Source organism: Ailuropoda melanoleuca, chromosome 12, assembly GCF_002007445.2.
Source record: "Ailuropoda melanoleuca isolate Jingjing chromosome 12, ASM200744v2, whole genome shotgun sequence".
NCBI lineage: Eukaryota > Metazoa > Chordata > Mammalia > Carnivora > Ursidae > Ailuropoda > Ailuropoda melanoleuca.
The window spans coordinates 68,600,295-68,613,365 of record NC_048229.1 but is presented as its reverse complement, the minus strand read 5'-3'; the positions used below and the strand labels follow the sequence as shown (position 1 = coordinate 68,613,365).

Here is a 13,071-nt window from a genome sequence, read left to right as displayed (position 1 = left end):
TTGGAGCTTGAGGAGCCGCAGAGGGACCAGTGGAGGGAATGGGGCCTTGCAAAGGGCTGCTTAAGTTTGCAGCCGTGTGCCTCCATGGCTGGCACTTCCAGGGACCCCTCCAGACTGGCATGATCCTTGGGCCCCACTTGGCTACCCGTGGGGAATGGGGGGCTCAGAGCTAGAGCTAGGATTGGAACCCAGATGCCCCTGGTCATTTCGAGAGGTCTGAAAGGGGAAGGATCTCGCTGGGGCTGGTGTTAACTCTGGCTCCAAACTGCCGGGTAGGAGCTGAGAGAGGGAGCTGGGGGAGGAGAAAGGAAATGGGTAGCCAAGGAAACTCTTGGTGGATTCTCTCCTTCCCCATCCTGCCTGGTTTTCCTCCGACTTCTTGGGGTGCCGAGTGTTTCACTAACCTTCTCTGTTGGCATTTCAGCATCTGGCCCAAATGTCCAATTCATTCATTCAGATGTTAAGTATCAGATGTTATGGTCTCCTATGTGTAAAGTTCAATGCTCTGGGGACATAGTGGTGAGCCCAGAACAAGGCTCCTCTTCAAGGAAAGACAGATAACACACAAGTGAACACAGTTAAGATGATATCAGAGTGGCCAGTGCTACACAGAAGTGCCACAGGGATGTGGGACAGAGAATGACCTGGGATGGTCAGAGAAGGCCTTTCTATGCAGGTGACATTTGAATTGACAGGAAGGAGCCAGCTGTGGAAAAAATCTGGGTTGGAACATTTAGGCAGCGGGAACAGGCAAAGTCCTCAGGGAGGAGTCAGTCTGACGCGTGGCTGGGCAGTCAGCGCCTCCGGGGACAGTGGGTGGAGCTGGGGGAGGGGCCACCTTGTCGCCTGCCGGGAAGTCAGGGGAGCAGTTAGGGTTTATCCTAAGGAGGCAAGGGTTGGCATCCACCAGATCCCCTTCACCCACTGTTGTGCAAACTTCCCAGCAGCCGTGGGGTGGGAAGGGCTGTAACAGCAGCAGACCTAAGTCCTCCTCCAAGCCGCTTTGCCAGAGATACTTGGGCGGTTACCCCCCTCCCCCACCTAGGGGGACCACTGAGTCAGGGCCCAGCCTCCTTGCCTCAGTTGGGAGGACTGTGTGGTGCCACCTAAGCATGCTTCAGAGCCTATGAGACTGAGACTGCCCTGTCCTCTCCTGCTCCCATTACTTCCCTCACAGTTTCTCCTGAGAGCACGCCCTCAACAACTCATGTGACACTGAGCCCCTTTCGCAGCTCTGCTTCTGGGGAAGACAACGTCAGACAGGCCATTAGGGGTCATGCATTTTTTTTTGGTTTAGAAATGGGGGTTCTGGGATCAGAGGACCAGGAGACACTACGGGTTGTTCCTTGCAGCTCTGAAAGTCTCTCCAACTGTGCGATTGACTCAGTCACAGAGCAAGTTAGTGGCGGAGCCCTCCCACAAAGCATTCAGAGCCATGAGGCACCCTGGGAGGGTGGGGCCTGCGGGGGAATGTGGTACAGAGGCCAAGCAGCGGCTGTGGTTTCACCAGCAGCTGGGCTCCCAGATCAAGCTCCATCTCAGGTAAGGCTCCCTCTGCCTTCATTAGTCCAGAGGCCTTCGTGTCCTGAATTCTAGCCCTTTCCCTCTGTTTGAGCATAAATCACTCTGATGCGAGAGAGATTGGCAGCTCAGAGACAATGGTCCTGAAAAGACGATGCTTGTTAATCCAAGTAAATTTGTAATTTGATAGACTTTTTTCAGGGTGATCGTTTGGAAAAATGCAAACAGCACAAGTCTATAGGTTTTGAGGTCATTTGGGAGCCATATATCAGGAGATTCCTTACCTTTCCCCGGGGTCTGCTTCTCCCCACCCCACCCTCCCCAGAATCAGACCACACATGTTGAGAAATGATCAGTGTCTTCCTCAGGTTCCCACAGCAGGGCTGTCAAAGGTGTGAGTCACTGGGGGGGAAGGTGCTAAAGCTGAGGAAATAATTTTGCCAGAAGAGCATTTAAAAAAAGAACAGACTGGTGATTTGAGCTAAGTAAGCTCTCTGGTAGGTGGCTTATTTCTTAGAGCAGGAGGACTTTCTATGCTTTAAAAAGATTTTTTTTTAAGATTTATTTATTTCTTTTAGAGAGAGGGGAGGGGCAGACAGAATCTCCAGCAGACTCCTCACTGAGCAGGGAGCCTGAAGTTGGGCTCGATGTGGGGCTCGATCCCATGACCCTGAAGTCATGACCCACGCCGAAATCAAGAGTCAGATGCCTCACCGGGAGAGCCACCCAGAGGACCCTGCTTTAGTAAATTTCTACGCCATCTCCTAAAGCGTGGGCATCCCTGTTGGTTCACGCAGCTTTGTAGGGTGGGTCTGGGGATGGCTCGGGGAGATTCTCCTGAGGAGTGGTGGCCACCGTGGACTGGGCCTCATCTGGTCTCTGCCCTGACCGTCCGGGGAACCTGGGGCAAATCCTTTACCTTATCCCAGACACAGTTTTTACTCTGCAGAATGAATGGCGTTGGCTATTCCACGAACCTTGGTACTCGGTGTGTGGTCCGCGGACCAGGATCACCAGCAACACCTGGGAGCTTATCTAGAAACGGAGAGTCCCAGGCCCCACTCCAGACCTGTCTGAATCCTGGTCTGTATTTTAACAAGATGCCCAGGTGATTTGTATGCACAGCACAGGTCGAGGTGCCTCGCTCTGGACCGGATTACTGAAATGTGTCCTTGAACTAGCCGCGTCCACACCACCCTGGAGTAGAAGCTCGTTAGAGATTCAAGTTCGTGGGCCCCAGACCTAGTGAACAGCAGCTCTGAGGGTGGGGACCGAGAGCCGGTGCTTGCACAACGTCTCCGGTGATTCTTATTAAGCACACTGACCTTTGAGAAGGGCTGAGGCTCGGCCGTGCGCAGCTGTTGTGTGCAGAGCCCGGTCAGCGCGGCGGTCCTGCAGCGCTCACACGCCAGCGGCTCACAGCGATTCCGGGATGTTGTTTTTGCCTTACCTTTGCTGTCTTGAGGAGAAAACTTAAAGGAAAGTTTAAGATAGGTGAAACGAGGTACTCAAGATCTTCCTGTCACACCGTGTCTTGCAATATTGACGTTTCTGGTAAAGTCAGTGAGCTGTTACAGGGTAATTAAACTCCTTGTAAATATTTAACGTTACCTGATTATAAATGACAGAGGCTCTTGGAACTGGTGCTGGGGTAGGTCTGGGGGTTCCTGATCAAGACCCTCTTCTCTTTGTTCACTGTTTTGATTTGATGATACATTCACATAGTTTAAATAGCTTGTTAAAAAGGACTATTAGTGAAAGTTTTTCTTTTCCATAACTACCCAGTAGCCTCGTCTCCCAGGCAACTGTTTTTAGTTTATTGGGTCTAATCTAATTAAGGCTGATCCTTGGGGGAGCTAAGGAATCTCCTGATCCATGGCTGCCCTCATGACTCCCCAAATCTCTGGACTGGCTGTATGCGCGTTTTTCCAATTCACTTCATCACCCTGACAAAAAATCCATCAAATTACAGATGTATTTATTTATTAACAAGCAGCTTCTATAAAGGATGGACTATTTCTGGGAGGTTCTGAGCTGCCAATCATTCGTACTTCAGTGTGAATTATTCTAATACAGAGTTTCTTCATGCAAATACAAGCAAATGCAAGCATATACGAGTGTATGTATTTCTATATAGTGTATTTATATATATATACACTCGTATATGCTTGTACTTGCATACTGCATGAAGAAACTGGTATACATACATATGTGTGTGTGTATGTGTGTATAATGCTTTGCCATCTCTGCTGAACACAATTTACAAACTAGAATACACACTTCTGTGCCTTGCTTGTCTCACTGATATATCACGCTGTTGTCTTGTGTGGTGAGCTCTCCGGTTGTATCCCGTCTACTGTCATAGACACTGCTTGTACATGTGGTAATTTGCAGGTCCATATTATATACGCAGGATAGATTCCCAGAAATGGGATTCTAGGTATTTGCATTGGTAATTTTAGGAGCTATTGCCAAGTTGCCTTTGATAAGGTTAGTACCCACGTGCAACTCCACCGGCTTCAGGTGAGAAATTACTGTTTTCCCACATCTTCGCCAACACATTCAATTGTCACATCACTGGATTTTTACCAATCTGATAGGTGAGAAAGTGACTCAACGGAGTCTTAATTTAAATTTGTTATGAAAAGTTATTTTTAAAAGATTGTATTTATTTATTTGAGAGAGAGAGAGTGAGTGAGCAGGGGTGGGGCAGAGAGAAGCAGGCTCCCTGCTGAGTGCAGCCGTGACTGGGGTCTCAGTCCTAGGACCCTGAGGTCATGACCTGAGCTGAAGTCAGACGCTCCACCGAGCCACCCAGGCACCTGTTAAGAAAAGTTTTAAACTCATGATATGTTTAAGGACCATTTTTATTTCTTTTTCAATAGTTGACTTACTCATATTCTTTGCTTTTCTTTTTTTGTTTTAAAAATTAAACTATTTGTTTTGAGCTGTAATTGGCGCACACTGTACACATTTTAGGTGGATAGCATAATGGTTTGATTACATATGTTGTGAAATGATTACAATAATACATTTATTTTTCATTTGTTTAAAAAAAATTAATTCCAGTGTAGTTACCGTGCAGTGTTAGACTCGTCTCAGGTGTGCAATAGTGAATCAGCCGTTCTGTCCGTTGCTCAGTGCTCCTCACGGTAGTGTGTTCTTCCTCTCCTTCACCTGTCACCCCCTCCCCTTGGGTAATCACCAGTTCTCTACAGTTTAGAGTCTGCTTTGTCTCTTTTGTCCTTTGTTCAGTCTTCGCTTATTTTTAAAATTGGATTGTTGCCTTTTTCTTTTTTCTAGGAGGTGATTATCTGTTAGGGAGATTAGCCTTTTGCCTTTGCTACAAGTTGTGTCCAGTTTAGCATTTCTTTTATTTTGTGGATGGTTTGTCTACTTGTTTGGTGTGCATGAATTTCTATTTTCATGCAGTCAAATTTATCAGTCTTTTATGGCTTCTGAGTGTTGACTTATGGGTGCAAAAGTCTTCCCCACCTCAAGATAACAGGACATGTCCTTTGTTTTCTTCTATTATTTTGACATTCAAATGTTGATCCATTTGGAATTTATCCTGATGCAGGCTGTGAGGTATAAATCCAAATCCCTCCCCCCATTGCCTATCTTTTTCCTGCTAAAATGAGAAGCTACTTTATCATAAGCTCTTTTCTCATGGTATGCGAGTCTCTTTCAGAATTGGCTAGTCTTTTCCATTGGTTTCTGTCAATTCAGGCTCCCACTGTTTTGCTTGCTAAGGTTTATAATATTTAAAAATTCCTTTTAGTATATGGAAAGGCTGCTCCCCTTATTTTTAGTTCTCTTTCGGGCTATTCTTGAGTATCTGTTTTTCTCTTTGAACTTTGAAATCTAGTATCTAATTACACACGTGTTGGTGTTTTTATTGGAATTGCTTTAGTGAAAAGTGAAGTATAACACGCATACAGGAAAGTGAATAAATTGTAAGTACACAGCACGATGAGTTATCACAAACACACAGTAAACTGCTAACCAGGCCTGGAGCTAGAGCGGAACGAGTGTGCAGAAGCCCCCCAGATCCCAGCCTCTTCTGAAAAGTAATCATCATCCTCTTCTCTTATGTCATAGATTGGATTTGTTGCTTAAAAATTTTTTTCGTATACATGTACTCTCTTATCTATGGCTTCTTTGCTTAACATGATAACATTTTATCTGTGAGATTTATCTGTTCTCCAGTTGGACATTTAAATTGTTTCCAGGTTTTGTTTTTTGTTTTTTTTTTTTTAAAGATTTATTTATTTATTTGAGAGAGAGCATGCATGTGTGTGAGTGGGGAAGGGTCAGAGAGAGAGAGAGAAACTCAGGCTCCCTTCTGAGCACGGACCCCAACTTGGGGCTCCATCCCAGGACCCTGAGATCATGACCTGAACCGAAATCAAGAGTCAGCCACTTAACCAGCTGAGCCACCCAGGTGCCCCTGTTTCCAGCTTTTGGCTGTCATGAATAAGGCTGCCATGAGCAGCTTTTGGTGTATCACAGGGATTTTGGTGTCCACATATACGCATTTCTGTTGGATTTTTACTTACAAGAGGAATGTCTGGGCCATGGGTTATGCATGTGTTCAACTTCAGAAAATATTGCCAAACTGTTTTTTCAAATAGATGTGTAACCCTCTTTCCAGTGGTGTCTGAGAATTCCAGTTATTCCACATCCTTGTGAAACCTGGTTTTGTTGGTCTTTTAAATTTTATTCATTCTGGTGTGTGTTGTGGTAATTAATTATGGTTTTAATTTTCACTTGTCTAATGACCAGTGAGTTTGAGCACTTTTAAAAATATATGTGTTGGTTATTTAAATATCCTCTTTTGGGAAATGTATTGAGACTGCTTTAAATTTGCACATTAGGGGTGCCTGGGTGGCACAGCAGTTAAGCGTCTGCCTTCGGCTCAGGGCGTGATCCCGGCGTTATGGGATCGAGCCCCACATCAGGCTCTTCTGCTAAGAGCCTGCTTCTTCCTCTCCCACTCCCCCTGCTTGTGTTTCCTCTCTCGCTGGCTGTCTCTATCTCTGTTGAATAAATAAATAAAATCTTTTTAAAAAAATAAATTTGCACATTAACTTCATAGAATGGACATATATAATATGTTGAATCTTTCTATCCAAGAACATGGTATGTCTTTCCATAAAATTTTTTTTCTGTGTCTTTCAGTATTGTTTACGGTTTTTTAGTAAATAGTTTTCATATTTCCTGATAAGTTTATTCCTAGACATTTTATCTTTTTTTGGTGGAGTCTTTTCTGTCTGTTGTTCATAGTAGTTTCTTAGTTTTCTTGGATGGAATTCATACCATATATAAATGGAAGCGATTTTACCTCCTATCCAATTCTTAGATCTCTAATGTCTTTAGGTTATTGAATTCCACTGACTAGTACCTTCTGTATAGCAATAGTAGGTATATATGCATGTGCCCTGACTTGTGTGGGAATGCTTCTGGGGTCTTCCAGTTAAGCAAAATGCTGGCTTTTATCTGAATTTTATGTTGTATCATGTTAACGAATTATCCATCGCATCCTACTTTATTTTATTTTATTTTATTTATTTATTTATTTATTTATTTTTAAAGATTTTATTTATTTATTTGACAGAGATAGAGACAGCCAGGGAGAGAGGGAACACAAGCAGGGGGAGTGGGAGAGGAAGAAGCAGGCTCATAGCGGAGGAACCTGACGTGGGGCTCGATCCCATAACACCGGGATCATGCCCTGAGCCGAAGGCAGACGCTCAACCTCTGTGCCTCCCAGGCGCCCCTATTTTATTTTTTTTAAAGATTTTATTTATTTATTCAACAGAGATAGAGACAGCCAGTGAGATAGAGAACACAAGCAGGGGGAGTGGGAGAGGAAGAAGCAGGCTCATAGCGGAAGAGCCTGATGTGGGGCTCGATCCCATAACGCCGGGATCACGCCCTGAGCCAAAGGCAGACGCTTAACTGCTGTGCCACCCAGGTGTCCCCATCGCATCCTACTTTAATGAGGATTTTGTTTAAATCAGGAAATGGTGTTGAATTTTTTGTCAAATGTTTATTACATTTATGGATCTCCTAGGATCTATTATGTTGTATTCAAAAGTTTCCTAGTATTGAACCGTCCTTGCACTGCTGGAATAAATTCCCTGCGGTCTTTTAATATGCTGTGCTGCGCTGGTGGAGCTTTGTTGACTGAGCCAGTTGCCACTGTGAACTCCCCTGGAGAGGGTCCTGTGGACATTAGACTCAGTACATGTGGGCTGAAGTGGTCTTTCCTGAAGTAAGGAACCCTTAGTTTGTTTCTAATCCAGGAAAACCAGCTCCAAACTCTTTCCTGGTGTAATGGCAATAGAAACTGGGGTCAGGGTGCCTGGCTGGCTCAGTTGGTAGAGCATGAAGTTCTTTTTTTTTTTTTTTTTTTTTTAAAATTTTTTTTATTTATTCGACAGAGATAGAGACAGCCAGCGAGAGAGGGAACACAAGCAGGGGGAGTGGGAGAGGAAGAAGCAGGCTCATAGCAGAGGAGCCTGATGTGGGGCTCGATCCCATAACGCCGGGATCACGCCCTGAGCTGAAGGCAGACGCTTAACCGCTGCGCCACCCAGGCGCCCCGAGCATGAAGTTCTTGATCTTGGGGTCATGAGTTCAAGCCCCACATGGGCGTAGAGCTTGCTTAAAAAAAAAACAACAAAAAAAAAACAAACAAACTGGGGTTTTCCACCAGTTTAGGAAAAACTGCATGATTCTGATCTTAGCCTTTTCCAGTTTAGCTCCGTTGTTTTGATTAATTGCAAAACAAAAGCTATCAAAACCCCCCAAAAAATGTAGCTAAGCTAATTTTATTATACTCAGTTTTGTTATGAAATAGTTTAGAGGATGTTGCAATAGGCTTTTAGAGCTGCTGGGCTGTTATAAATATAAACTTGGGACTCACTGCCTTAATTTTTCTCATGAAGGGGGGAAAAACTTAAAAGAGTCTGGGTATATAACAAAGAAAAACCTTTGGGTTCTTGGTCACTGGAGGGTTGCAGTGTCCAATCCAGAGAAGAGGCATCCACTTGGCCTTGCAGCCCAGTGATTAAGACAGTAGCTTCTAAGCCAGTTTGTCTGGGCTTAAGTCCTTGCTCTTCGGTTTACTACTTGTGTGATCTCAGACAAGTTATTTCACCCCTCTGGTCCTCGGTTTCCTTATCCGAAAGTGAGGATGAGAACTGTTCCTACTTCTAGCTTCATTATGAAGAGTCAGTGAGTTCAATAGATGGCGAACTTGTTGTAATAAATGTGAGGGAGCCTGAGTGGGGACTGAAGCATCCCATGGGGATGGGACCATGTGGTCCCTGCATTCAGTGACCTTCCTGACCTTCACTGACCTGCAGATATCTGCAGGGTGTGCTTCGACAAGTGACCAGCAAGTTCTCAAGATCAGGGGCTTCTAAGATGAAGCAAAATAGGAAGAAAAAAGATCTCCTTTTATCATTGTCTGGGCTACAGAAGGCAAAGGAATGAAAGATTCCTTAAGTTTGACATTTCAGATAATACCTTTGTGAACTAAGGAAAAGAGCTGGCCCACCGCTCTTGGCCCCTGACCAGGTTTTTCTACAGTCTTTAATTCCAAGGCTTGGAGCTCCCTCGAGAGAGGACCGGTTTGCTCTTGAACGTGGCACCTGCAAGGTGGCTCTCTTGGGTAGTGCTGCCCATACACACCTGGAGTATCGGTTTTGGAGAGGGTGTAGGGGGCATTTTGCTGTGGGCAGAGGGCAGCTTCGCATGGTGGATGAGTGTACAGGGAGAGGGGTCCGGCTGGGCAGCGTCCGGGTTCTCCACCGAGCAGCACTGGGCTGGCTCTCCTTCAGGTGTCCTAAGTTAGTGAAACCGGAGCCAGGTTGGAGCCTTCGACACTAGCTTGCTCTTTCCAGTTAGCTATTGAAAATATTTTACATTGGAGTGTGATTTACTTAAAATGCTCAGGCCTTGAATGTTCCATCTGATGATATTGTAGCTTCCTAGGGCTACAAGCAAACGACCACAACCCTGGTGGCTTAAAGGAACAGAAATGTGTTCTCTCATAGGTCTGGAGCCTAGAAATCCAAAATCAAGGTGTCAGCAGGGTCACGATCTCTTTGAAGGCCCCAGAGGAGGACTTTCCATCGTCTCTGCCTGGCTTCCGGGGCGTCGCACGCAGTCGCTGGCATTCCTTGGCTTGGGGACGTATCATTTCGATCTCTGTCTTCATCATCACGTGGTTTTCTGCCACTCTTCTTATAAGAACAGGAGTCATTGGATTAAGATCTACCCTAACCTGGTGTGACCTTACTCTAATTTAACCAATTACATCTGCAAGGTTATTTGGACCTCTTTCCAAGTAAGGTCACATTCTGAGTTTCCGGGTGGATATGAATTTTGGAGGGGACACTATTCAGCATGCATGTGTTTTGGCCGTTCTGTATATTCCCATGCGACCACCACCCCCATCAAGAACTGGAACATTTCCATCATGCCCCCTTCCAGTGAATTTCTGCCACGCCACCACCCCAGACAACCACTGTTCTGATTTCTATCACCGCAGATCAGTTTTCTTGCCTGTTCTTGCGTTCACATAAATGGAATTCTATAGCCTGTGCTCTTTTGTGTCTGGCCTCTGGCTCACAGTGTTTTTAAGATTCGGCCATGTTATTCCACGGACCAGTAGGTGGTTCCTTTTTCTTGCTGAGTAGTGTTCCGTTGTGTGATTGTACCACAGTTTTTACATCCACTCTTCTCCGGATGGAGATTTGGATGGTTTTCAGGTTGTGGAACTCTGTATGGTTCAAAATATGAATGCAGTGACAAGGTATATGCTTGTTCATTTTCTTGGGGGCATCTGCTTTGATTTCTCTGGGTTGAATACGGGGAGTGGAATTGCTACGTCACAGGGCAGGTAGGTGTTCAATGTCATTAGAAGTGCCAGTCTTCCAAAAGGACTGTGCTGGTGTCCGCTCCCAAGGGCGACGGGTGAGAGTTCCAGCTGCTCCGTGTCCTCGTGAGCTCAGGTGCTTCCTTGGTGCTAGTTTTCTTGACACACAGAGAGGATAAGCCTCTGCAGAGGTCTCCACGCACGGTGCCGTCAGGCTGAAGACCCTCCAGCTACTGACTTCTACCTTACTCCCTTAGGCTTTGATTTGTTTTCTTTTTTATCCTGCTGCTCCAAGAAGTTTTCAGGCACTGAGGTCTGCTGGGGTCCCTTGGTCCACGATCCCTGTCTTCTGAGAACAGGTAGTGTGGAACCGCACACTCGGTTCTTCCGCTCTTGAGTCTCCTTGCTTGTCAGAGGTCAGAAGTTGTAGGTTAACGGTTGGAGGTCAGAGGTCAGAGTCCTTCAGTGGGACAGCAGCAGCTTTCTTAAAGTAGGGGCTGTTTAGAGCGTTTGGGGGTCCCATGTGACTAGTTCCACACTGGGTTTCTTTCTTCTTTCACAATCAAGTAAGTGTTTTCCTCACAGATCTCTATTGATGGTGCAAAAGCAACAGCAATGAAGGGGATCATTCAAAAATAAAAGAGGAGGCATAACTTTTCCAAAACTCATTGCTGCTATTTATAATAGTGAGTCATAACAATGATAAAGACCGAGCTGCTCGGAACGCTACACCAGTTCATGTTCTGAGCTTTCCATGTGTAGAAACTTGGTAAATCCTCACAAACCCCTTTGAGGTTGGAAGTTCATAGCAAGCCCATTTTACAGATGAGGAACCTGAGGCAAGAGGAGAATGCTCACCTCTCCCACGGCAAGGTGGAGTCAGAATTTGAGCTCAGGTGTTTCTAGCTTCAGAGTCTGTATTACCTGCGCATTGTTTCCTTAGAGTCATTCACGTTTGAGAAACCCCGCCACCTTACTTACATGGGAGATCCACATCACCTGCTATAAATAGATAACCACAAAAATGAATGCTCTGATAAGAGAATTCTAGCCTGCTCCTGCTGCTCCTCCCTCACCCCCCGTTTCTTTTCATGGTTGGTGCTTCTGGTTCCATATTCAAGAAAATTTTGACCACCTCAAAGCCACAAAGATTTTCTCCTCGGTTTTTGGCTTAGAATGTTTACAGTTCCAGGTTTTACAATTAAGCCTATGATCCGTTTCAGGTTATTTTTATGCATGGCGTGGGGTAAGGGTTTTGCTTAATTTTTTTTTTTCTCCTCTAAGGATATCCAGTAGTTTCTGCAGTATTGGTTGAAAAGACTCCCTTCTGTTTTCTCTGAGTCTGGCTTTTCTCAGTAAATGGGAGGGTTAATTTGCAGACTTGCCATAGGGAGAGAAAGGTATAATTATTTTGCTACACCCATTGGCACACGGTCAGCACTCAATAAATAGCAATTAGTTCTCGGATTACGCTAACTGCTTTCCTGTAGTTTGGCACTAAGTTGTTTCCATTTTCTTTCTTCGAATGTAAATAGCAATGCAGTGGATATTCCAGGCATACAGCTTGCCTTTTTCTTTAACATTATTTTAGGACATATTTATGCATCTTTACCCGTACTACAAATCAGTGTTAAAAGCGTTAGGATCCTTGCGCTCTGCTGGGAGCCGTGCATTTCTTTTGAATTAGCCCTGCTTCCAACCAGACGGAGATTCTTGGGAGGGTTAAGAATTGGAATCATCACTTTCCCTGGGAACTCTTTCCTGCCTCCCTGACCCCCACTCACCCGTGGTCCCCTGGTTGGTGGGTCCTCATCTTCCTTTTGGCCGCACACACTTTTCTATGATGCTGTTTTGTACCCATTCATTTCTCTCTCGCCTCCCCCACCGTCCTGTGTGTCTCTTACCGGAATCAGCACTTCACGGTTCCCAGCAGGGTGGCCTCACAGAGTGGATGCTTCGTGCTGCCATGACTGTGAGAAAGGCGCCCGCACTGCCGCTGGGTGCGTGGACGCCTCTGAGGGGAGGGCGCCTTCTGAGAACAGCATTCTTGGAGCACCAGTGGCTGGTGTGACCCCTGCTTCCATCCATCTCACCATTTCCAGCTTCCTCTAAGTGAGGGCTTGCAGTTAGATGGTTCATGGTAGATGGTGTTACAGGGTACCTGGCTCCCTCGTTAGATAACGTTGGGTCCCAGAGGGAAGAAATTACTCTTCTGTTCTTTTTCAGCTCTTCTGACTTCTCTGGAAAGGGTTTCTCAGCCTTACAGCATCTCTGGCCTGCGTGCACTAGGTAGCTGGACTAGCACCCCCACCCCCAGGTGTGACAACCAAAAATACCTCTCGACATTGCCGCGTGTCACCTGGGGGACAGAATCCAGCTCCTGGTTGAGAACTACGGCTCTGGGGAAAAGATTCCGTCTGTGCTAAAATATTTTCTTTCTTTCTTCCTTTCTTTCTTTTCTTTTCTTTTCCTTTTCTTTTCCTTTCCTTTTCCTTTCCTTTCCTTTCCTTTCCTTTCCTTTCCTTTCCTTTCTTCTTTCCTTTCTTCTTTCCTTTCTTCTTTCCTTTCTTCTTTCCTTCTTTCCTTTCTTCTTTCCTTTCTTTCCTTTCTTCTTTCCTTTCTTCTTTCCTTTCCTTTCCTTTCTTCTTTCCTTTCCTTTC

At 45.4% G+C, this 13,071-nt stretch overlaps 1 protein-coding gene across 3 annotated transcripts in view; it reads left to right on the top strand.

Moving 5' to 3' along the window:
* Window positions 1-13,071, top strand: part of IL34 (interleukin 34) — a 56,255-nt gene that overhangs the window by 20,151 nt on the left and 23,033 nt on the right. Inside the window, exon 1 of one of the 3 annotated variants that reach the window (XM_019801484.2) lies at window positions 1,429-1,542. The exons of the other annotated variants lie outside the window; for them this stretch is intronic. The gene's annotated coding sequence lies outside the window, so the exon portion shown is untranslated. Of the gene's footprint in view, window positions 1-1,428; window positions 1,543-13,071 lie in introns of those variants that run through there. 3 annotated transcript variants of the gene reach the window in all.